Source organism: Abrus precatorius, unplaced genomic scaffold, assembly GCF_003935025.1.
Source record: "Abrus precatorius isolate BTA unplaced genomic scaffold, Abrus_2018 Scaffold5, whole genome shotgun sequence".
Taxonomy (NCBI): Eukaryota; Viridiplantae; Streptophyta; class Magnoliopsida; order Fabales; family Fabaceae; genus Abrus; species Abrus precatorius.
The window spans coordinates 2,373,605-2,384,769 of NW_020874395.1; positions in this window are offsets into that span (position 1 = coordinate 2,373,605).

Here is an 11,165-nt window from a genome sequence, read left to right on the forward strand (position 1 = left end):
GATAGGATTAAGATGATATATTGAAACCAAACATAATGCATATACGTAAATCTTGCTTTTCATAATAAGTTATTAATTGATGGTAATTAATCACGTGAAAAATTTACAACCTCACGAAAAATATTTATGTGATTTATCTGAGTAACATAAATCATTTTCACAGACAAGGAAAGAACATTATTTCTTTTTTTAGGAAAATGAAATAACATCATTGTTTATTGTTACATTTTCCACATGCAATGGCTATGAATAATTATAAGCAATAACGTCATGAGTTCTACCATATTCTTCTTCCTTGCTTTAGTAATGGGATTTCTGTCTTACATATATGTTCAACCAATAAGCAACAGTACTAACCTTTTTTTGGAAATTCAACAAAGACAAAGCTAGTTCATCTACCTAATAAGGACCCCAGAACACTTAATCCTCATTACTAATTTAAATGGGTCAATTTCAACGGCTAATATAATGTAATTATACGATCCATGTGATCACAAATGTAGTTTATTCAGTATTACGTTTCATATAAGATTTTTGTACATATTTTATATAAAAATTCATTTTCATGTAGATCTATTTTAAGGAGAGACTGTCCATTATATTCATTTGTATTCTCATGTCAAATAAAGTTTTTATTTTAGCTTAACTATAATTTTGGTCTTTATATTTTCAATTGTTTAAATTAAATCCTTCACCTATTTTCTAATAATTAATAAAAAAAATATAATAAAAGTATGACATACAATTAATTATATAAATTGGTAAAGTATATAAATTATTTAAATGAACATAATAAATATTTTTTGGTTATTTATTCTATCTATACACTTTTCCGTTGCAAATTTGTATAAATTAATTAGATATTACACCTTTGTTCTATTCTTGTTAGTTGTTTAATTAAATTTTTAGAAAAGAGACTCAATTCAAATATTTAAAAAAATTATAAAGAATGAATATGAACAATTAAAATCAACAGAACAAAATTATACGTAAGATAGAATACAAACAGTCAATTAAACAATTTTCTTTATATACAAATATTAACCAGTTAGTTTAATCTGTTTTCATTGCATGTATTGTCTACATTTATTATTTATCATGTTTTATAGTATTGAAAAATAAATAAATACCCAATGTATATTTCACTGACAACCAATGACTAGGCAAAAGCTTCACAAGGGGAAACATCCTTTGTACCCCCCTATGGAATGTGTCAAAACATACTTGGATCCCAATCCTAGGATCTATGAAAGATTTAAGGAAAGAAAATAATTCCTTATATCGAGCAACAGTTTAACCATGGAAAGGGAAAAAAAATCATAACGAGTAAAAATTATCAGAAAAAAGTAAGTCGGAAAATTGCATTAGAATAAGCTTATAATTGAGATCCATCATTTACGTTACTATCATGAAGGATACCCAAGCACATGACCTTTGTTCTGTTAAGTAAGAAGTCCCACATCGGTGGGAACTTCAAAGGATGACCCCTCCTTTGCTTATAAAAGGGCAAGGGGTCTTACTAATCAATCATCCCAAAATCTTCTCTTTCCCTTTCATTTTGTATTACACCGAGCTTGTACTTGGTAGTAATAGTCTCCTATTTTGAGGAGTAAATTTTAGAGTGAGGAGTAGTGTAATTTTTCTTCTGTGATAATTTTATATTGTCTTTGTTGGCTCTTATTTTTCATCTCTTATTTTAGTTGTGTGTTATTATACTGATACTCTGGTCACAACAGTGGTATCAGAGCAATTGGTTTAGTTTATTCCGCTGCTATTGTCATTAGAATAGTGTTGGTAAAATTCTGAGTATGCTCTGTGATTGCGGTTTAATCCGATCTTTCACATCAAAAAAGAATTGTTACTGGAAAAGTTTGGTAGTGTGAAACTGCTATCTGAAAAAGTTCTGGCTAGGAAAGATTTGGTATTTAAGAGTGTCTATAGTGACCCACCTCTCTTTCCTGGGAATTTTTTTTTGGTGTGTTAGTTCATGGTCTACCTATGTTATTCCAGTAGACAATACTATTCATAGTGAGAAGTGCATAAGTCGGTATAATAAAGAGAGAAAATATGGCAGCAAAATATGAGATAGAGAAATTTAATGGGAGTAATTTCTCCCTGTGGAAATTGAAGATAAGAGCAATTTTGAGAAAAGACAATTGTCTTGATGCAATTGAAGGCAGACCTGCAGATATTTCAGAAGAAAAATGGAGAGAAATGGATAACAATGCTGTTGCCAATTTGTACTTAGCATTGGCTGATTCAGTGTTATCCAGTGTTGCAGAGAAGAAGACTGCAAAGGAGATTTGGGACACACTGATCAAGTTGTACGAGGTCAAGTCACTTCATACCAGAATATTCTTGAAGAGGAAACTCTACACTCTTCGAATGAGTGAGTCCACATCAGTAACGGACCACATCAACAATTTGAATACGCTGTTTGCTCAGCTTACAGTCGCAGATTTCAACATAGTAGAAAATGAACGTGTGGAGCTTCTACTCCAGAGTTTACCAGATTCATATGATCAACTCATCATCAATATAACAAACAACAACATTATTGGTCGTCTATCCTTTGATGATGTTGTTGGAGCAGTTCTTGAAGAAGAATCCAGGAGAAAGAATAAGGAAGATAGACTGAAAAATTCTAAACAGGCAGAAGCATTGACGATGATGAGAGGAAGATCAATGGAACGTGGTTCCAGTGGGAGCCAGAATCATGGTAGATCAAAATCTCAGAGAAGAAAGAACCTCAAATGCTACAACTGTGGCAAGAGAGGGCACGTGAAGAAAGATTGTTGGAACAAGAAGAGTGGAGGAGGGAAGAATATTGAAGCATCAACCTCTCAAGGTTGTGTTGCAAGTACTTCAGATGATGGTGAAATCTTATATAGTGAAGCAGTAAAATCTAGAGGTAGAAGACAACTTCATGAATGTTGGATATTGGATTCAGGTGCAACCTGGCACATGACTCCATGTCGAGACTGGTTTTACAATTATGAACCTATCTCAGGAGGATCCGTGTTCATGGGAAATGATCATGCCCTAGAAATTGTTGGAATTGGTACTGTCAAATTGAAAATGTATAATGGTACCATTCGAACAATTCAAGGGGTACGACATGTGAAGGGTTTGAAAAAGAATCTATTGTCCATTGGGCAATTGGATGACCTCAAGTACAAGATCCACATTGAAGGTGGGATCATGAAGGTAGTTAAAGGCAATTTGGTAGTGATGAAAGCAGAAAAGATCACAACCAATTTATACATGCTTTTGGGAGATACGTTGAAAGAAGCAGATGCATCAGTTGCAATTAGTCAAGAAGAAGAAACAATGATGTGGCATCGTAGACTTGGTCATATGTCAGAACGAGGCCTGAAAATTCTAGCAGAACGTAATCTCTTGCCCGGGCTCAAAATGGTAACCTTACCATTTTGTGAGCACTGTGTGACAAGTAAGCAGCATAAATTGAAGTTTGGCAACGTGACTACAAGAAGCAGACACATACTGGACTTGATTCATTCTGATGTATGGGAATCACTGGAAGTATCTATTGGAGGAGCAAAATATTTTGTATCATTCATTGATGATCACTCAAGGAGATTGTGGGTGTACCCAATCAAGAAGAAGTCAGATGTGTTTCCAGTATTCAAGGAATTTAAAGCACTAGTAGAACTTGAAACTGGGAAAAGAATTAAGTGCTTAAGGACAGACAATGGAGGAGAATATGTAGATGGTAATTTTCTGACATTTTGCAAGCAAGAGGGTATTTCAAGGCAATTCACAGTGCCTTATACACCTCAGCAGAATGGTGTAGCAGAGCGGATGAACAGAACTCTTCTAGAAAGAACAAAAGCTATGCTAAGAACAACAGGAGTGGCTAAATCTTTCTGGGCAGAAGCAGTGAAAACTGCCTGTTATGTAATAAACCGATCACCATCAACAACAATTGGTTTGAAGACACCAATGGAGATATGGAATGGAAAGCCACCTAATTATTCTTCATTTCATGTGTTTGGATGTCCTGTGTACGTGATGTACAATTCTCAAGAAAGAACAAAACTGGATCCAAAATCCAGGAAATGTATATTCTTGGGTTATGCTGACAATGTTAAGGGGTATCGCTTGTGGGATCCCACTGCCTGCAAGGTTGTTGTTAGCAGAGATGTAGTCTTTGCAGAAAATGAACTGCAAAAGGAGCAGAAAGATGACAGTACTACCAAAGACACTACTTCAGTAGTGATAGAAAGGAAAGCTAAAGAAGATGACAACTCTGAAGCAGAACAAGAGCACGGAGAACAAGAATCAAATGATGCCAATGATGGAGAAACTCAACAAACAAGACGTGAGATAAGGAGACCATCTTGGCACTCAGACTATGTGATGGCAAGCCACGATGCATATTGTCTTCTAACAGATGAAGGAGAACCATCAACCTTTCATGAGGCTTTGAGGAGTTCAGATGCTTCATTATGGATGACAGCAATGCAGGAAGAAATTGAGGCCTTACATAAAAACAAGACATGGAAACTTGTTGAACTTCCAAAAGATCGAAAAACCATTGGTTGTAAATGGGTCTATAAAATCAAACGAGATGGTAATGATCAAGTGGAGCGGTATCGTGCAAGATTAGTGGTTAAAGGATATGCTCAGAAAGAAGGCATTGATTTCAACGAGATATTCTCTCCAGTTGTTCGATTAACCACAATCAGAATTGTTCTGGCAATGTGTGCTGCATTTGATTTACATCTTGAGCAACTTGATGTAAAGACTGCTTTTCTACATGGAGAACTTGAAGAGAAAATATATATGCTCCAACCAGAAGGTTTTGAAGAACAAGGAAAGGAAGACTTGGTTTGCAGGTTGACCAAATCTCTGTACGGTTTAAAACAGGCGCCAAGGTGTTGGTACAAGAGATTTGATTCCTTCATTATTAGCCTCAGATACAACAGACTGAGTTCAGACCATTGTACGTATTACAAGAGGTTTGGTGATAATGATTTCATCATTTTGTTGTTGTATGTGGATGACATGCTGGTGGTAGGCCCCAACAAAGATCGAATTCAAGAATTGAAGGCACAATTAGCTAGGGAGTTTGATATGAAGGACTTAGGACCAGCAAACAAGATTTTAGGGATGCAAATACACCGAGACAGAAAAGATAGGAAGATTTGGCTCTCTCAAAAGAATTATCTTCGTAAAGTCTTGCGGCGCTTCAATATGCAAGATTGTAAGCCAATCTCTACCCCACTTCCTGTCAGTTATAAATTATCCTCAAGTATGTGTCCTAGCAATGAAGCGGAGAGGATGGAAATGTCTCAAGTGCCGTATGCATCAGCGGTGGGAAGCCTTATGTATGCCATGATTTGTACTAGACCAGACATTGCACAAGCAGTGGGAGCAGTCAGTAGGTACATGGCAGATCCTGGTAGAGAGCATTGGAATGTTGTAAAGAGGATCCTTAGATACATAAAAGGAACCTCTAATGTTGCATTATGTTTTGAAGGATCAGAATTTATTGTGAAAGGCTATGTTGATTCAGATTTTGCAGGAGATCTGGATAAAAGGAAATCTACTACTGGTTATGTGTTTACACTTGCTGGAGGGGCAGTAAGCTGGTTATCTAAGTTGCAAACTGTTGTAGCTTTGTCTACTACAGAAGCTGAATACATGGCAGCTACTGAGGCATGCAAGGAAGCAATCTGGATTCAAAGGCTATTGGAGGAACTTGGGCACAAACAGCATACTACTACTGTGTATTGTGACAGTCAAAGTGCTTTGCATATTGCAAAGAATCCCGCTTTTCATTCTAGAACAAAGCACATAGGTATACAATACCACTTTGTTCGTGAAGTAGTAGAGGAAGGTAGAGTGGATATGCAAAAGATTCACACCAAAGACAACATAGCAGACATAATGACAAAGCCAGTGAACAATCACAAGTTTACATGGTGTCGATCCTTGTATGGCCTATTAGGAATATAAGCAACATGTAATTGTAATATATATATTAGTAATGTGTGTGAAGATATGATTAACTTAATCATAATCTTCAAGTGGGAGAATTGTTAAGTAAGAAGTCCCACATCGGTGGGAACTTCAAAGGATGACCCCTCCTTTGCTTATAAAAGGGCAAGGGGTCTTACTAATCAATCATCCCAAAATCTTCTCTTTCCCTTTCATTTTGTATTACACCGAGCTTGTACTTGGTAGTAATAGCCTCCTATTTTGAGGAGTAAATTTTAGAGTGAAGAGTAGTGTAATTTTTCTTCTGTGATAATTTTATATTGTCTTTGTTGGCTCTTATTTTTCATCTCTTATTTTAGTTGTGTGTTATTATACTGATACTCTGGTCATAACATGTTCTGCATAATCAGTGGGAACACTAATGATCAAGTAACCCTATGGAGGTATCTAAAACAATGTTGACAAAAGCACCACTTGCTTCCAACCCAAGTCTAGAGGTAGTCTTTGACATCTTTGATAGATCTGCATGCATGTAACATGAAATTTAGAACAGCTTGCCTTATTGTGATTAGTAAAACAGATGCAACTAAATATTAGCTAATTTTATTTCAAGAGAAAATATATCACCATGAAATAGCTTATATTATTACCAAAAGGAAAAAATAAAGAAGAATTACCAAGAGAAACCAAAAAGAAGGAGAAGAATCAAGAAAAGTTGCTATAAAGAAGAAGAAAATTTCCAAGTATTACCTAAACGAAAAAACAATTACCAAAAAAGAAGCACCAAGATTTACCGTGAGGAAAAAAGAACAAGAAATATTACCAAGAAGAAGGAAGAATTATCAAGAAGAATACCAAGAAAAAAAAATTTCAAGAAGTAAAAAAGTATTACCGACAAGAAGAAAAAGAATTGAAGAACCAAGAGTTACCAATAAGAAAAAAAGGCACTATGCCGAAGAAGAAACAAATATATTGAGAAAAAGGAGAACCAAGAATTACCATAAAAATCAAGAATAAACAACAACAAAAATTACCAAGAGCTATCAAGAATCACCAAGAAGAAGAAATAAGGAAGAAGAAGCAATAAACCAAAAAGAAGGAAATTAAGATTACTAAAAGGAAGAATACTAAGAAGAACTATCGATAAGGAAGAAGTCCCAAGAATTATAAGAGGAGTAGAAAAAGAAGTACAGGAAGAAGAAAATAATTACCATAAAGAGTAGTAAGAAAATTAACTTTGATGCCAGTAATTCCGTAAAGTACTTTGAGAATCATCAACAAAAAGTGTAATTGCCATAAAGAGGAAGAACTATTATCAAGAAGGATTTAGAGGACAAAAAAGAATTAATAAATACTAAAAACAAGAAAAGTAATTACCAAATAAAAGTATCAAGAGTTATCAAGAAGAAGAACGCTACTGCATATACGATGAACGAGTTTCAATGCCATACTCAAGAAGAATGTATAAGTTATTCCAAATAGAGCAATGATGAGAAATGAAAATCGAAATGTTAAAGTGAGTTTAGGAAATTAGCTTTAGAAGAACCAATATCATAACATTTGAAAAAGTGTTTGCTAATAACAATGAGTTTATGGAAAATGGACCAAAAAAATTGAAGTATTTTTAGGAAATGTAAATCCAACATTATTAAATGAGATATATTTGTTAAAATATGTTTTTTTATTAAAAAAGTTTAATAAATGAAAAAAAAAAACATTTTGCATTGGTTTATTATTCGATTGAATTCTAGTTGAACATAAAAACAAAAATTTATATTAGAAAAAAAGTTCTCATCATTATAATAACTCAATTATTTTGTCATCTAAAAAACTTAAATGTTTAGTTATTAATTTTTATGAATTCATTACATATTATCTTTTTGTCTATTTTATTCTAATTTTTTTTATATTACTGAGAAAAAGGAGGACTGAGAAGAAGAAAAAGAATGATCAGAAAAAAGTAAAAAGAAGTAAAAATAATTTTCAAGATAAAAAAATTGAAAAAGAAAAAGAACAAGAATACCAGAAGAGAAAAAGTATTAATTAAAAAAAGTTTGTTCCATGATCAATCAATCAAAATAAATAGAAAAAGGATGTACAGAGAGTTTAAAAAGAAAAGGGAGGGGAAAGAAGTTCTAAGAAGGAAAAGTATCAAGAAAAAGAATATATATATATATATATATATATATATATATATAGAAAAGAAGATGAAGAAGAAGAATAACCAAGAATTATTGAAAAAAAATAAAAGAAGAATAACCAAGAGAAAAAAGTATCTAAGAAAAGAAAAATACCATAACGAACTAAAAATTATTAAAAAAAGAAAAAAATTAACATAAAGAACTAATAATTAAGAAAAAGAAAAATCAAGAATTACCAAAAGAAAAATAACCAAGAAGAAAAAAATTATTAAAATGAAATGGAACACCAAGAAAAAAAAAAGAAAAAGAAAAACAATCGAGAAAAAGAATTAACATGAGAAAAAGCAAGTACTGAAGAAGAACAGTAACCAAAAAGAAGAATTATCAAGAAAGAAAAAGAATTGCTAAAAAGAAGAATGTCAACAAAAAGAATCATCAAGAACAAGATGCGACAAGAATTGAAAAAGAATATAAAGAAACAAGGCAAGAATTAAAGAGAATCACTAAAAAAAATTAAAGAGAAGGAATTACCATTAAAAAAAATTAAGAAAACCAAGAACAAGAATTAACAAAACAAAGGAAGAAATATAAAAAATTATCAACAAAAAGAACAATAACCAATCCAAAAAGAAAGAAGGATAGCAAGAAGAAGAAGAATTATCAAGATGATAGAAGTAGCAAGAATCAGAAGAGTCGGGGAAAAAAGCTTTGACTAACATCCAAGCTGAACAAAAGATAGAAAAGAAAAATCTCTTACGACAGAGTTGCCAAAAAGGAGAAAAATTACCAAGAAGAGGGAGAAGCATTACCAAGAAAAAGAACAAGATTTACCAAAAGTTTAAAGGACACCAAGAAGAAGAATGAAAAAGTAGAAAGAATTTCCAACAAGAAAAAGAAGAAAAATTATCAAAAATTAAAAAGAACTAAGAAAGAAAAAATTACAGAGAAATAGAAGATTCAAGAATCAAACAATATTTACCAAAAAGAAAAAATTGAAAAAGAATAATCAAGAATTAACAAGAAGAGGACTTACAAAAAAAGAAGTAAAAATAACCACATAGAATAAGAAGGAAAAAAAAAAGAATTTCTAAAATAGGTTACCAAGGGAAAAAAAAACTATCATAAAAACCAAGAATTATTGAGTAAAAAGAGAAGAACTGAGAAGAAAAAGAATGATCAGAGAAAGGAAAAAGAAGTATTAACAGAAGAATAAATAAATATCGGGTAGAAAGAATTAAAAAAGAAAAAGAATATCAATCAGGAAAGAATTATTATTAAGAAAAAAATACTAAAAACGAATTATCAAAAAGAAGAGAAATACCGAGAAAAAAAAGAAGAAAAAGAGAAATTATCACGAGAAAAAAAAAGTATTACCAAAAAAAGAATATAGAAAATATAGTAAGAAAAAGAAGAATTATCAAGAAAAAAAAAGAATTACTAAAAAGAAGATGAATTATCAAGAAGAAAGAATTAAAAAAAAAGAAATATCAGAGAGAAAAAAGAATTACCAAGAAGAAAAAAGAAGAGGAAGAAAAATAAGAATTACAAAAAAGAAGAAGAGAAAAAATGAGAAGAATTAAAAAAAAAAAAAAAGAATTACTAGAAAAAATAAAGAATTACCAAGAAGAATAAGAACAGCCAGAAAAAGAAAACAAAAGGAAGAATTACAAAAAAAGAAAGAAAGAGATTTACTAGAAAAAATAAAAAATTACTGAGAGAAGAAAATTACCATATAAAAAATTAAGAAAATCAAGAATAAGAATTACCAAAATACAAAGGAATAAGTATCAAGAATTATCATCGAGAAGAAGAATAATAACCAAAAGAAGAAGAATTATCAAAAAAGGAAGAAGTAAGAAGAATTAAATTATCAAGAAGAAAAAAATTACTAAAAAAAGACAAATTATCAAGAAGAAAGAAGTCCTAAGTGCGAATTACCATTTAAAAGAATGTAAGAAAAAATACAAAATAAGAAGAATTACCAAAAAAAAAAAAGGAAAAAGAATTACTATAGAGGGAAAAAAATTACAATAAAAAATTAAGAAAATAAAGAAAAAGAATTACTGAAAAAGGAAGAAGTATAAAAAACTATCAAGAAGAACAACAATAACCAAAAAGAAGACTACCAAGAAAAGGAAGAATTATCAAATTGGAAGAACTAGCAAGAATTAGATGAAGAAAAAGAAGAGTAGGAAAAAGTGGTTGGAGAAAAATTCTTACCTGGTTGGAAAATCAGCTGGCCAGCAATTCAACTTGTGCATGCAGCATTACACTCCTTAGTGCCAATTGAAAGCACATCTCACAAATGCATCAACCTCTGCAGAAGTTAGTAATAGTAACAGATGAATCATATTATAAGAAGAAATTTCAAAACTGAAGAAACTGTGAACTAATCATAATCATAACTCTAATTAAGTGACAAAAATCTCAATAACACTTTTATCTTGACGATGGAAAACTCAGTGGCACCTCTGCAGCACGTGTGGGCTAACGAATTGAGTTATTCATCATCAAACACTAAAAAATATATGCATAAAGATAGTAAAGCTAAGTGAATTAGTGTGGAACAAACATGATAAATTGAAGATGAAAATAAGTGACTAAGCAAATATTTCAGATACTCCTTGACAAATCTGCTTGCATGTAACATTAAATTTAGAAAAGTTAGTTCCATTGTGATTGGTCAAACAAATGCAAGAAAATAATAGGCTTATTTCATTTCTCCATAACATGATCAGTCAAATAAATGCAAGAAAATAGGAGTTTATTTTATTTCAAGAAGAAGGAAAAAAAGAACTACCAAAAAGAGGAAGAAGTATCACTAAGAATAAAAAAAAAAGAATTACTAAAAGAGAGAAGAAAAAGAATTACCAAGAAGAAAGAAGTATAAAGAATTATCAAGAAAAAGAATTACAGAGAAGAAGTACCACGAAGAAAAAGAAGAATTACTAAGAGAGAAAAAAAGAAAACAAACAAAAAAACATTTTTCAAGAGAGACAAGAATTAAGAACCAAGAATTTCCTACAAGAAGAAGAATCAAGAGTTTCTTAGAAAAAGGAG